The following is a 14,476-nucleotide window of genomic DNA, read 5'->3' on the forward strand; positions in this document are numbered from 1 at the left end:
TCCTAACAAAATAACATCTTGTACTGTTTCTGGATGGTTGCATTAGCAATTAATTTTAATGTAATATTTAAATTATTCCTGTTTAGACTACTAACGAAGTCTTACCTTTTATGAACATCAGAATCACAATTCTGAACACTTCTTATCTGAGTTTTTAATCCTTGTTTAAAAGCAAGAAATGAATAACAGCTTGGATTTCATGCTGTATTTCTTTCTTTTTTGGGGGAGGGGGTGGGGGGCGATGGTACCAGGGATTGAACTCAGATGTGGCTGAGCTACATCCCCAGCCCTGTTTTGTATTTTATTTAGAGACAGGGTCTCAGTCAGTTGCTTAGCGCCTCGCCTTTGCTGAGGTTGGCTTTGAACTCAGGATCCTCCTGCCTCAGCCTCCTGAGCCACTGGGATTACAGGCATATGCCGCTGCACCCCACTCATGCTGTATTTCAATATCTGCTCAGGGAGAATCTATGAATGTGTTGTAAATGGTACTGTACATTTATTCATGTACTTTAAGTGTGGTGCCCTGAAGTAACAGAAATAACATGATGTCAAGGCTTCTGCTTCATCATGGATGGTGGCGTTGCATAGATTTTCAAGAGCTGCACCTTGTACATTTGTCCTATCTTCTTCCAAAGCACAGATTTGCCGCATTTTCTAAAGGAGAACTGTGGTGACCACAGAGAATGAGTGTGAGCACTGAGGCAGTCGAGAGTCCATCCAACTTCCTCCTTCCCAGAAGCCTGAGGGGCAGGGAGGGGTGTTAGAGGGCAGGGCAGAGACTCATCCAACTCTGGGTGATGGGTGGGATGCTACCTCTCCTTTTGGCTATGAGGAAAAAAAAAAACAAGCATGTGCCCTGCTAATTTTAGAAAAGCCTAATTTCTTTGATATCTCTATTTGGCGTTTTTATAATAATGTCTGTAGAATATTAATATAAGAGAATGCAAATAACAAAGGCAATATTGGTGATGCAGAGCATGGTTTGTCCAGGGGTGGTCTAGAGACTGGAAGTAGATGAACTTATCCAAGTTTTGCCCGAGATGCAAATTCCCAGGCTCCCTGGACCTACTAAATTAGAAACTATATGTTGAGGGGAGGTGGGTTGGCACCAAGAGGGATAGAAGTCCTGCAGAATCCACACTTTCCAGCCAGCACCAACCTGTGGATGATTTATTTCTTAAAGTAATAAGACAGAGTTCTACACAAAGTAGTTCTCAAAAACATTTGTCCAGGTAGCAAATAGGACATTCAGGAATATGAATGAATTTATGGGTAAAAAGAATGAGAGTTTTTAAAATAAAAATGTAAAACCAAATTGCTAACATAACCTGACATGTGACTAGCGATTGAACCTGGGCTGCTTGTAACAGAAATTAGTAATTTTCTACAAAATTAATCTATTTTCCCATTTGTTGTCTGTAATTTCTCCTTACTTATTTTATCAGGTAATTCTGCCCATTGCTTATATGCTTAAATTTTGTGTCTAATGTAAATTACAATCTGAATGCTTTTATTTTTACTCGTAACCCATATCAAGTAAATCATTTCATAAACTACAAATTTCAGTATTGTATGAGCTTCATTTATTGTACTGGATTAGCCTTCAAAAAAGCAGACCTCCAATTAAGGAATTGATTAATAATTATTTCCATATTTTGCTAATATATCCTAGTTATGTTTTTATCTCAAAACTGAACTGCCACACCACAACATGTACACATGCAGGTACACACATACACACAGACACAGATTCACACTGGTGACACATAGTGGTCACAAACGTGCAATCTTAGTGGGGGACTTGTAGGGAACTGAATCAGGAGAAGGAGAAAGAAACTCTGGAAGTTTAGAGAGAAAATAAGCTGATTTGGAGAGATAAAGAAACACACACACACACACATTCACACACAGTCATACTCACACATATTTAGAGAGAAGAGAATTTAAAAATTCCCTATGTGGAGGCTTTTTAAAAAGGTTCTTAGGACTTTCTGGTTCTTTTGTCAGTAGCAATGAAGCCCTAATACTCACCAGGATCTGCTCTCAGCACTTGATTCAGATTACCTCATTTAATATAACTGCACCTCTAATGTCCATTTTACAGACAAGAAAACTGAGAAACAGAGAGAATAAGTAATTTACCCAAACTTTCACAGCTAATATATGGTACAACTAGGACTTTAACCCCAGAAATGTGGTACCATGCCCCCATGCTCTTATCTCTTCTAGCACCTCTAGTCATGTGATACATTTGCAATAAGCATTGGCCTACTCTGTGCTCCCACTATACTAGGGACTGGGCCAATGTCAGAAGACAAACAAAGTCCTGGAAGGATAGTGGTGTCAGAGGACAGCAGAAGAGCCCATAAATAGATCCTTAGAAGGCAGTTCAGGAAGAGGGACTGCGTAGGTGTGTACACAGGACTAGAGTCAGAAGAGACTTCTTTCAGGGAATGAGCTTGAATTGGGCTGTGAAGGACAGTGGGAGTTAAGACATATGAATGGAGAGAGTAGACAGTTCTAGGCAGGGACCCAGAGAACACAGTGACTGTGGGACCCTTGGGAGGTCTGGAGAGGGGAGGGTGTGATGAGGCAAGAGCAGCACTTAGCCTGATTGTGGTGGCCATTTCAGGAGGCCTACATATATACCAAAACATCACGTTGGGCAACATAAACGTAAACAACTTTTATTTGTCAGTTTTATCTCAAAAAAGCTGGGTGAGAAAAGGAGTGGGAAGAGGCAAAGCTGGTTGTGGATACAGAAACTGTAATTATTAAAGGTTTTAGCTGAAGACAATTGTGTGTGTGTGTGTGTGTGTCTGTGTGTGTGTGTTGGGGGAGAGGAATGAGGCCCCCGGCTCTAAGCCAAGAGCTTGTCTACCTGCCAGTATTTCTCTAAGTGATTACAGAGCTTTTGATCCAGCAGAGCTAGGCCTGGGGACTAGCGATCAGTATTTTGTTTTCAAAGTGAGAACCACTATGATAAAAAGAATCATGCTGCATCTCAGAGGTTATTGAACTTTCATAAACATCAGAACCACCCAGAGAGGGTAAAAATGCTGGTTCCTGGAGCACACTGCCTACATTTTGGATTTGGAAAGGTCTTGGGTGGGATTTTCATTTCTAACAAATTTCCAGGTGGTGATAAGGGTACTTGTTGAAAGTCCACACTTAGCAGAACCTTGGAGGGCAAATCTAGGGACTGAATCAAAATTATGTGGGCAATTCTTCAGTCACACTAAAATTTGAAATATCCAGAAAAAAAATTACTAAATCTCTTATCTTCTTTGCTGTCAATGCTTCTCTTACTAACATTTTTGAGGTTTAAGAAAATCCAACCCAAATATTTCTGACAATTCTGGTTCAATTTGGTCTTGTCCCAGGTCAGAATATGGTAACTTGTAGGGTTCTTTGGAATTTAAAAAATTAGTCCTCTGAAACTGGAGTTTGCTAAGCAGGAAGCCACTTGTTGCCCAGAACAAACACTTGAGCCAAGCATTTGCTCTTTTGGAGGCCTCAGATCTGTGGCTTTGGAGCACGTTTCTCTACATTCTAGAACAGTCTGAATCTGAGTCTCTATGGAATGGGCCACAAACGTGGAAATGGGAGATCTGTGTCTCTGAGTGTGGTCAGCTGGGGAAGACCTAAATATATCCTAAGGGCTGTTATTTCCTCCTTGAAAGATAAGGCAGGAAGAGGCTGGGAAATCCAAACTCAACTGGACAGATGGGTAGGGAAGGAGGGATCCTGTGTGATTATTTTCTCTTTGTTTACCAAAACAAAAAAACAAAAAAACAACCACCTTCTCTAATATCACGGTCACAAATGAAATCACTCACATTCAACATTCAGAGGAAAAGAGTTATGTGAAAAATAAGTGGCAGAATTAATCATCATTAACATAAGTAAGTGAAGAATCAGGGTGAAGCCCACAGGATCTGATAGAAACAGCAAGTTACAAGAGAAAAGTTTCGGTGAAATTTCATAATCAGCTCTGCAGCCTGAACTAAAGAGTATTAACCTGCAAACACTATTCCAAGTGTCCGGAAGCACCTAGAAATCCTCATTCATCCATGGTGGATATAATTCCATTCACCACCTCTATTTCATATAGAAGGAAGGGGCTAAATGTAAGTTTGAAGGTTTCCTACACAATTTGTTACCTTTATGTTTACCAGTGGAATTAGATGGTGTTCCCTATTCCAACTCCTCACAAACAAAATTCAACCCTTACTGAAAGTCACTTTTGAGTTTTCAAACAATGAGTTCAAAGGGAAGTTGCTAAAAATAATTCGAATTAACCATGATTGTATAAAAAGGAAATAAATGGAAAACTACTTTCGTTGAGCCCGAGAAACAATACGCTTTCATTACCTTGCTCTTTCCCCTCATTGGTTTAATTTTCACTCTGGAATTTTAGTTGAAGTAACTCAGATGCACCAATTTGGTGGTCTATTTATTTGCTGTTTCTGCATGACTCCCCACAATCCTCCCAAGCCAGCACCCTCGCTCCCCTCCACACCTGTCAGCCCACCTGGTTTCCACCTAGCTCCAGCCAGATCTGCTCTGTTTCCAGATACCTGAGGCTGGCCATTCAACAACCCGTGAAAGCAAATTCTCACTCCAGCAGGTAGAAGAGGGTCACTAATTAAAGGAAGGATAAGTCCCCAGGACTGTTGCTCTGATATAATCAGTAAAAATTTAAAGAATGGGAAAATAAAGCAAATTTGGAGAGAGGGGAGGGCTCCCTGTGACATATTGGAGCAGATCTCCAGAGAAGTGCGTTTCAGACTCCAGTTGTTTGCACTGGAGTCAACTGGAGAGCTGGTTAATGGTGAAGATTCTGGGACTCCACCTTGAGATCTGGGGAGAAGGACACAGAAGGGGCCTGGAGATTCTTGTCAACAGATTCCCTGAAGGCTTATTAAGTAGCCTTCCCAGGAGATTTACTGAGATCCAGTCCAAGATGCTGATCCCTGCCCACCACAATGGTCCTTCATAGGGTGGGAAGAGGAGAGGGGCTTGGAGATGTCATCAGTTGCTTAGAGGACTTCTCACCTGCAGGGGCCTCAACTACCAGAACCTCAGTTTCCTTTTAGAAAGCAACCCTAAGCTTGTTATTGTCATTGCCTTCCTAGACGATAGAGCAAGAAAAAACAGAAATAGATGTGCTACCTGCCAAGTCAGCAGCATTTGTCAAGAGTGAGAGCAAGGTGGGAGGGAGACTTCTCACTTGGCTGTGATTCTATGCTTAGGAGACTGGAGATGATGGTTGTGAGGCCAGCAAATGGGAAGGGAAAGAGTGAGGAATGCTTTAGAGGGCACTGGAACATCCTCATTCTGCCAACAAAGCCTGTGCAGGGCCAGCCTGGGAACTCGTTTCCAGGATTAAAGAATGCACGTTTCCCAAACACACAAAATGAAACTGCAAATCGTGTTTATTCATAAACAACTCATGATAGAAAACATTTCTCATTATTGATACTCTTAATATTGTCTTGGAACTAGAGTGGTAACTACTGGAGGGCACATTGCTTGGGGCACTGAGGAGCACATTAGATGGGAGGCATTTAGGTGGCCTGAACTGCTCTGTTCAAAGATAAGAAAAACTGAGGATCCAGCAGAAAACCCAATAGCAGGTAGAAAACCCAATGATGGGTAGCGGTGTTTAAGGGTCAGAAGGGGGACTTGCAATAACATGGAAGAAAGGGAGCTCAATGCCACCTGTACCAACACACTCACCCTATTGCCCTGGCCTTGCTTTGTTTCTTTATAGCATTTTTGTTCATCTGATATGCAACAAATTTGTTTATTGTCTATATTACTCTATCAGTCAAGGTCCTGGAAGAAAAGAAGAGACACTCTTCAAGATTAACAGAAGAGAGTGGGTAGTTAGTCAACAGAGGGCCAGTAGCATGGGGAGCTGCCACCAGAGATCTCCTCTCCTCAGGCATAAAGAGGCAAAAATCCTGGGGAGGAAGATAGTATCAGAGGAATCTGGCCAGGTCTGTGGCTGTGGGTGATGGGGGATTCCCCCCAAATCTGAGACTGTGGGAGGAGGAACACAGCCACTGCCCAAACTGCAGTCTGGCTGAAGAGCAGAGGTGTGGATACCTGGCTCCCCTTTTCTTTCACCCTGCAATCTCCTGCTGGGATCTCCCACTCTCCACTCTCCCATTGCCCTCCCAGAGAACAAGGTGCTTCAGGATGCAGGGTTGGCCTCTTGGGGCACTGAGCAGGGCTGAGAAGGGCAGAAATGCATCTGGAGGGTAAACTGAGGCCAGCCAGCACCCTCCTGGGGGACAGCTACTGAGTTACTACTCATCCCCAGATCTTAGAACAGCATCTGGTGTATAAATGTTCAATACATATTTGGTGATGAAATCAATGCATGCATGTCTTGGAAGAAGAGGCCTGCTGAACAAAGAGTTAAGCTGTTTCCTAGGGTGTGATGTAAACCCCTACTGTCCCTATATTCGTACTCAGTTAAATGTCGTCTTGCTCAACATATTGTCATGTGAAGGATGTTTTGAGGGGACAAGCACTGCAGGCAGATCTGGAAGGAAAAAATGAGAAGATACTTGGCATCTAGATTACACGTTACTGGGAAGTTGGCTTTACAGTTTTCTATATCATACTATAGGACCTGTAGGACCTGCTGGATTTCTGCGTCATACTGTAGGACCTGCTGGATTTTTGTGTCATACTGTAGGACCTGCTGGATTTTGCTAACAATAGATTTGAGCAAGAACACGAGTGCCACATGCCCAACAGTGCAATTGTGAAGGTCAGCAGGCCAGGAGGGTATTCTGCAGGTATGAGACTCGCAGGGGCATTGAACTTGGAGTGAACCCCCACCACAGGCAGGAGGCGGCAGCTCTGGTTTCTGAAATGCGATATTGGTGGCTCCTTCCTGGGAGACTTCCCGGGATCTATATGGACCTGGCATGCTGTGCTCAGCATGGTGTAAACAGTTAGTAGCAGCCTTAGGATTATTTCTCATACAAGATAAATTCTTTAAATCTGATAGAGGGGTGGACATTGATGTCAGAGGCTCTGCTTCCCGCACCGGAGCCATTCATCCCACATTCTTGATTAGGGAGAAGGTCAGAAGGTAACAGGACAGCCTGTCCCAGAGGGCTGCTTCACCCCTGTCCCCCAGCAAGGCTTCCTGCTTCCTTCCTTCAGGGTCGAGTGGAGCCAAAGCTTGTTTCCCTTCTGACCCCAGGTCAGCATCACACACCACACTTATTTTTTTCAGGTGGCCGGGGGGCTTGGCAGTGTACTGAAAGAGAATCGTGCATGCCTTCCTTCCTCTTGGTCGGAGAGATGTTTCCAGATGGAGCTAATCAGGAGCAGGTGGGGGGCTTGGGAAGGGAGCAAGGCAAGATTAGCTTCCCCTGGAGAAGATGGGAAATGCCTAGTGAGTCTTGAGGCTCCTTCTCCCTGGGCTCTCTCTCTACTTAATTTGGCAGTGCCAGGTCCTTCCACAACCATCTTTACACCTGTATCCTAAAAGGACTGTTCCAAGTGAAGACAGACAAGGCTAGTGAAGAGAGATCAGGCGACCTGCAGAACAAAGGCCTCCTATGCTGGCATGAAGGGTTCAGGACACACTCTGGAACTGGTGACGCCAGGTTGGGATGTTGGGAGGGGCCCCAAATGCAGGTGAGGAGGTGATGCTCCTGCCTTCTTTACTCCATCCAGTTGGCAACATGGAGAAGTGTGAATGCGTGTGGCGTAGGTGCATGTGTAAGTGCGTGTGTATGAAGCGAATAAAAATATATCTGGCTTTCCCTCTCTTAATGCTCCAGGTCAGATGAGGCAACCAGAGGGGTGTGGGCCTGGAATAAACATGTAATTGTTGATGTGTAGCTGTGTTTTGTGTGCTGTGTTTCAGGACTAAAAATAACTTAGCAGTCATGAGAAGCAGACTTTGATACATAGAAGGCAGTGTAATTAGGAAAGGTCTGGAATTTGGGAACCTAGACCCCTCGTTAACTGAGCTGTGGGAGGCTGGTGATTTCCATAAAGTAAGGCTTCTGTTTGTGCAGAGCAGAGCAGTAGCAGCCACTGTGAACACCTTTACCATACATTTCCCATCTGAAAACCTTAGGATGTATGGGCTGGAGCCCAGGACCACTCACCTCCATGTTTACTAATCTTATCACCAGGCCAAGGAGAAAGTCAGTTCATCTCCCAGAGTTTGCCCTTAGGTATGAAGCAGAACAGACCAATGAACAGCCACTGCTTGGGTTTGGGGCACTGAGGAGTCAATGGATTTATAGCTAGCTACTTGGTAGAAATAGCTAATACCCCAAGAAAGCAAGGTAGGTTAGTAATGTGTCAGAGATTATGTGCCCTCACATAGAAGAATTATTTTCTTTAAAATAATTCCCTATGGGCAACATAAAAAAGTGTTGTTCTTGGCCTCTTGAGACCTTGCTAGCTGTTCAGTTTCCCAAAGCTCAGTTGTGACCTTCTGTCATTTTTCAACATTCTGCATCTCTGTGTTTTTAAAAGAAACATTCTTCATTCTTCCCAAGGAGCGGAACTTCAGAAATTTTGATTCCTTCTCACTTGTGCTTCATTTTCTGTCCCCACCACTGCTGACCCTGCCTTGTACTTCTCCCCACTGAGCCTCTTTTCAGTCTGTCCTCGGGGCTGAATGTCAGAGCCAAGGTCCTTCTTCATAGACACAGGCATTGGCCAGTATTTTGTCCCGATTCCTTTCTCAACCATATGTTGTCATTGTGTCTGAATATATTATGTATTCTTGAAGGAGCTTTTTAAAAAGAATATTCCATCCCTCAAGGAACTGAGAGTGTTAGTACAGGGACATAACTCTAGGACATAAAACAGGGGCCCAACAGCAGGGACTCGGTAGGGAGATGGGATGCTACTTGGGGGATGGCAATTTTGACCACAGGGATGGCTCTTCTCTGGTTGACCAGAAGGTAGTATTGAACTATTCATGTTACTTTTATATTGTAGGTCTTGGAAAATTTATTAAGCATATGTTATGTGCTAGAGATTTCTGGCTCTTCCTCAGAAATTACTTTTACTCTGGCCAAGATAGTAGACTACTTCACTATACATGTAGGGGTTTGCTGAATTCTTAGGAACAAACAGATGAGCTTCAAGGGGCATTAATGTGCACAGAAAGCCTTGTGTGGATATGTTAGCAACCAAAACCATGCTGTGATTTTGCTTTTGAATGTCCAGGACTAGGGAAAGAAGAGTGATTAGTCTCACACTGAGGGCTCAGAAGAAGGGCTGAGCAGCTGGGGGCAGAATCTACTCATTCAGCTCTTTGGTTATGTTTTGCTGTGAAGGGAAACAGAGGAATGTTTCAGTTACTGGGGAGGGCCAGGGGGACCCACTCAGTGCTGAGAAAGTAAGAGCAAAGGAGACCTGAACTAGTGGAGGAAATGGCCGGCCATCGGGCGGGGGGGGAAAGGAACATGTCATCCTCCCGATCTGGAGTGAAGATCAAAAAGAACAGCACAGATGCAGGAAGGCTGAAGATGTGTTGTGTAAGAAGACGAGCTTTCCCCACGTAACTGACTCCCTGTTCTCAGGGAAGCATGAGGCAAGCCTACTGCTGGACAAGGGGGTGTGTGATAGTCATTGTGAGGAGTGATGAAACTGATTAAATCATAGAACCCCCAGTTCTATGATTTAATATCCACACAAAGCTTTCTGTGCACATTAATGCCCCCTGAAGCTCACCTGTTTGTTCATAGTGATGAAACTGATTAAATCATAGAACTGCAAGTCCATCAAATCAGCAATATGATGGTTATATGTGAGCTGTGTGCCCGGCCTCAGATGCCCTTAAGGACTGCTCTGAGCATTTGAAAAAGGCCACTCTTGTCTTTTGCCATTTCAGTTTCATCCACATGGGACAGCAGAAACCCCTGAGTGGGGAACAGGGGAGAGGAGATCTCTACTGATGGGTGGATGTGACCAGGACCCCTAAGGACTGTAGAGAAGACCACCCAGATTTTTTATTTTGGTAACCATCAACACTGATGAAGAACAGAGGGGAAAGAGAGTTCTAGACCCAGAGAAATATGACAAAAAAGATGCCGCAGGAGGACAGAGGAGGAAGACAGCCCTCTACAGGTCAGGAAATGGGCCTCACCGGAAAACAGCCCTGAGATCACCTGGATCCTGAACTTTGAGGCTCTGGAATTGTAAGAAAATAAATTTGTCTCATTTAAGTCACATGGTCTGTGGTACTCTACTATGACAGCCTGAAATGTGGCCAACATTTCTGAAAATCACTGATCCACTGCTCTGTGGAACTAATCTAGTGATGTATGAAAGTCCCAATTTCTCTACATCCTCACCAACACTTGCTGTGATCATCTTAACCACTCAGAAAGCATTACCTCCCTCTCACCCTTGCAAAGGGAAAAGAATGATCACCAGTGTCAAATGGCAGTTTTAACCAAGTGATACCAAGAGCCAGCTTCATTCTCAGGAGAGAGCATTTCACTTCCTCCTCATGGTTTCTACAGAGAAACTTCCCTAGTAATGAACTATAGAACTGATCCCTTAGCATATTGGCCTATAGTATTATCTAACTCCAAAGTTCCTTTGCTGATTTCTGTCTGGATGATCTATCCATTGATGAAAATCATTATTGAAGTCCATAATTATTATTGTATTGGAATCTGCCTCTCCCTGTAGATATAACAATATGTGCTTTTTATTTGAGAAAAAAAAGGATGCTCTGAAATCCATCCTCCATTGCTCCCCTCTCCTCTCAACCTCATTATTTTCCTCTTCCTCTGCTCTTTCATGTTAAAACATCTTTAACTTCTAACTTAAACTAATTCACACTAATATGCAACTCACTGGAAATGGAAATGCACAATATCAACTTTTCAAAATCATGAGTCAGAGGAGAGGCTGTTCCTTCATTTAAACCATTGTTTCCTTAAAAGTGTAATTTCAGGAATTAGGGGCAATTGGATATAGGAGGTTTTTGTTTGTTTGTTTGGTATTTGCCATAATGTTGACAGCTTATACTTCTTATGTCACCTGGCATATTTTTCAGACCACCATGGTATCATTCACTATGCTTTCAATTGCATTCTAATATGGAAAAAAAATCACTTAATATTCTTCCATGGAAGAACATGGGCCCTGGAAAATTTTGGTTGATTTATATTAATGTCCTTGTTTGCTCTAATTAAATCATGAATCAAGAATCATAAAAAAAAGACTACCAGCTAGGCATAGTGGTGCACGCCTGCCCAGCAAGTCAAGAGGCTGAGGCAGGAACGTCACAACTCAGAGGCCAGTCTGGCTAACTTATAAAGACCCTGTCTCAAGATAAAATTTAAAAAATAACTAGGGGTGTAGCTCAGTGGTTGAGCACTTCTGTGTTTAATCCCCAGTACTGCAAAGGGGGAAAAAAGAAAAAAGAAAAAAAAAAAAAACAAGACAAAACTACAAGTGTAAGTTTAGTATTGTTTCTGTCTCCACTCAGAAATCCCTGATCCCTCTTAGACATTATATGATATGAATAACCTCCCTGCCTCCAGCTGTGGAATTGTCCCAATTTGGAGGAGTGATTGTCTTATTTGTCTTAGTGGTCTTCCTTGCGAGGGAGCTATCTTTTGACAAGCACCTAGGAAACAATTGAGACCTTGAGACCCTTTAGAAGAGAGTAGAGGTTTTCATGCCTAAGGTAAGAAATGGATGATGTTTGTTCCCATAGATGGGAGAATAGACTGCAGGGAAGAAGGGGATCCATCTGTAAGGCTAGAGAAGCTGGCACCAAAGAAGGCAGGGCCTGTTGAACAGCACAGTGGAGGGGTGGAAAAGCACCAGACAGTAGTGATGTCCACTGTTCCAGTCACAGCTTTCAAGCAGGTCTTTGACTTCCTTACCCCTAAATCTTCATGTTCACATTTTCTGTGTGTGTGTGTGTAATTCATGGAATTCTAAGAAGAGGCTGCCTCTCATTTGCACCAACCTGGGGCATCCCAGATGCCCATATGTGCAAAGTGGGAGTCCTATGGTTTGAGTATATCAAGAGGATAGAAACACTTCTGAGAGTTCACAGGTGCTCTGTGAAGCACTCTGAACTTCCGTAACCTGGGATGGAGCAATTTTACCTAGATCCTTGAGTGACAGGGATCTATGGTCAACATTTGGGTTAGGCTTGGTTCTGCAAACAAATCTAACCTGGATCGGCTCCATCCCTCATGTGTTACTGTGGTGGTCACCCCGTTTTACAGCATCTTTTTAGTTGGAATCAGATGAGAATGTAAAGGAAACATTTTAGCCAGAGATTCTGTCTATGTTGAATAAAACAGACAGATAGCATGATGTGGGCTTGATCTTAGCCTGGCTTGGAGTGTGGTGAAAAGAAACCTCTGGAATAAAGCTTGCTTGTTGCCTTGTTAATTGGGAAGGTTTGTTTATTGGCATTGTCAGAAGCTGTCAGCCTTTATCACCCCTTACAATTAAAGCTGGGCTCAGAAAGTGTGCGGGACTTGGGAGTTGTTGGAGGAGAGATTGCTTAACTGTGGCAATGATGATGTTAACAGGGCATTCTGTTGTTGGCTTGCATAACAAGTGTCATCTCTATTTAATGAATAAACATTGGCAGATGTTTGATTATTCTCACAGTGCAGAGGTGTTACAGGACTTGACTTCTGGGTGCCAATATTCTACTTAGAACCATTTCTCCTCCCAGGAAATCAGAGATGGGAAAATGTGTGTGAGGGAAGGAGGCACTAACTAAGATGTAATGTTAAGAGGACTGCATGGCTAAGTGGATGATCTAAATTCTTATTCTGGCCCTCACATTAGTGGGAGTTGTCACTTTAGTTAAACCTTTCAAGTTCACCCAGCACTAGGGATTTAGAACAGATGATCACCTGGCCCCTCTTTACTCAAATATTCCTTGATTGTGATTTTTCTCCTGGCATGGATGACTCTCCAGCTAATATTTTCTAATTGTTTTGTCAATATGGTTGTTCACTAATCACCTTGGTAAATTCTGAGGAAATTGTCTTATAATAAGGGGGCGGTATTTTAGGGTCATAGGGAATGTTGAGGTCTTGAAAACAGCATAGAACAATGGAATGTGAATCGGAAATGCTCTCACAAAGACAAGGCCTTGCAGGTTCAAGTCCAGGACCTACCAGATGTTTGCAGATCACCCTTGCTGCCACTTGTAGTTCTTGATATCTGCCAGTGCAGAGCATCCACATCAGGATACCCAACAAAGAAGCAGAGGTTAGCAGGGGATTGATCACCTAGTGTGCATGGTCCAAAGAACGTGTACCCTTTAAGAGGAAAAGGGCAGCTTTCTTCTTTGCAGATTCCCTTCCAGGCCAAAACAAGGAGGGCCCACACCCTCAAACACTCTGCTCTCTTGCATGATCCTGGAGGAGAGGGGGGAGTAGAGAAAGAGCATTGAATGACACATTCAGTCGATCAATAACTATGACATCATGAGGGTGGCACATGTCATGCCTCGGCATTAGCAAGTACCTTCTCCTTCATGGTTGGCTTCTCATCTCTAAGAACTGAAGGTGGCACTTGAAGAACAGAATCAGAATTGCCCAGGAAAAAGGTCAATAAAGAGAAGGTCTTTTGATGTCTCTGTTGACCTCTGTTGACACCTCTATGGAGCCATATCTTAAGTTTTTCTGTACCAGGAAAGGACGAGGAAAGTAGGAGAGTCCAAAACAAGATTCCACTTGGAATGTGTGTGAGATTTCTGCCCGAGGCTGGGACCCTCACTGGAGGCATAATCAGTGATAGAAAGAAGTTGTCAGGTGTGTCCAGTTGGCTCAAGTGGCAGAAGACTCTGACCCTCCACAGCCAAATACCATCTATATCTGAAAGATGAGTACGTGGAGAAGGCGTGAGGACACAGTCCAACAGAGGACAGTGCACCTAAACCTGGGAACCTGCAGCTGAGCACAAATATGACCAATCCCATTAGTGGAGACTATGCCAAAAGAAGGACATCTGTGTCAATCAATTCCAGCTGTCGTTGTGACAGGACAAGATCTCTCCATCAGCAGTTTATTCTGGGCTGCAGCCGAGACCATATGGTGCTTCTATTTTTTTTTTTTTTAATTTGCGTTTGTTTTCATTGTAAAGTGTGTGCAGGGAGCACAGAGTGTTCCTAGCAACAAGCAGGGACCTGCGGGTGAGAGGAATTGCTCCTCAGGGAAGGGACAACCACTCTGACAATGCCTCATTCCATGTCAGGAAGCCAACTGCACCCAGCCACCGAAGTGCAAGCAGAGCATTTTAGAAGAAGCATTGCCAGGGGCTCACTCTGACAGCCGCTTGTTTTTTCTGGCAAAATATATACAATTTGATCTGTAGAATGCAATTGAGAATCAATACCTAGAAGTGGAAAATAAATTTTGAAGGTTCAAAAGGTTCTTTATTCAAATATTGTCAGCCTTCCACATGCTGTTGGTTCAGTATC

The 14,476-nt window shown here is 43.5% G+C and overlaps 1 protein-coding gene and 1 pseudogene across 5 annotated transcripts in view; one reads left to right on the plus strand and one right to left on the minus strand.

Moving 5' to 3' along the window:
* Nucleotides 1-14,476, plus strand: part of Adgrf5 (adhesion G protein-coupled receptor F5) — an 88,410-nt gene that overhangs the window by 7,687 nt on the left and 66,247 nt on the right. Inside the window, exon 2 of one of the 5 annotated variants that reach the window (XM_071613333.1) lies at nucleotides 9,893-10,199. The exons of the other annotated variants lie outside the window; for them this stretch is intronic. The gene's annotated coding sequence lies outside the window, so the exon portion shown is untranslated. The remainder of the gene's footprint in view (nucleotides 1-9,892; nucleotides 10,200-14,476) is intronic. 5 annotated transcript variants of the gene reach the window in all.
* Nucleotides 10,379-10,579, minus strand: LOC114095124 (small nucleolar RNA U3; annotated as a pseudogene).

The sequence above is a fragment of the Marmota flaviventris genome, chromosome 6 (genome assembly GCF_047511675.1).
Source record: "Marmota flaviventris isolate mMarFla1 chromosome 6, mMarFla1.hap1, whole genome shotgun sequence".
In the NCBI taxonomy this organism is placed as follows: Eukaryota; Metazoa; Chordata; class Mammalia; order Rodentia; family Sciuridae; genus Marmota; species Marmota flaviventris.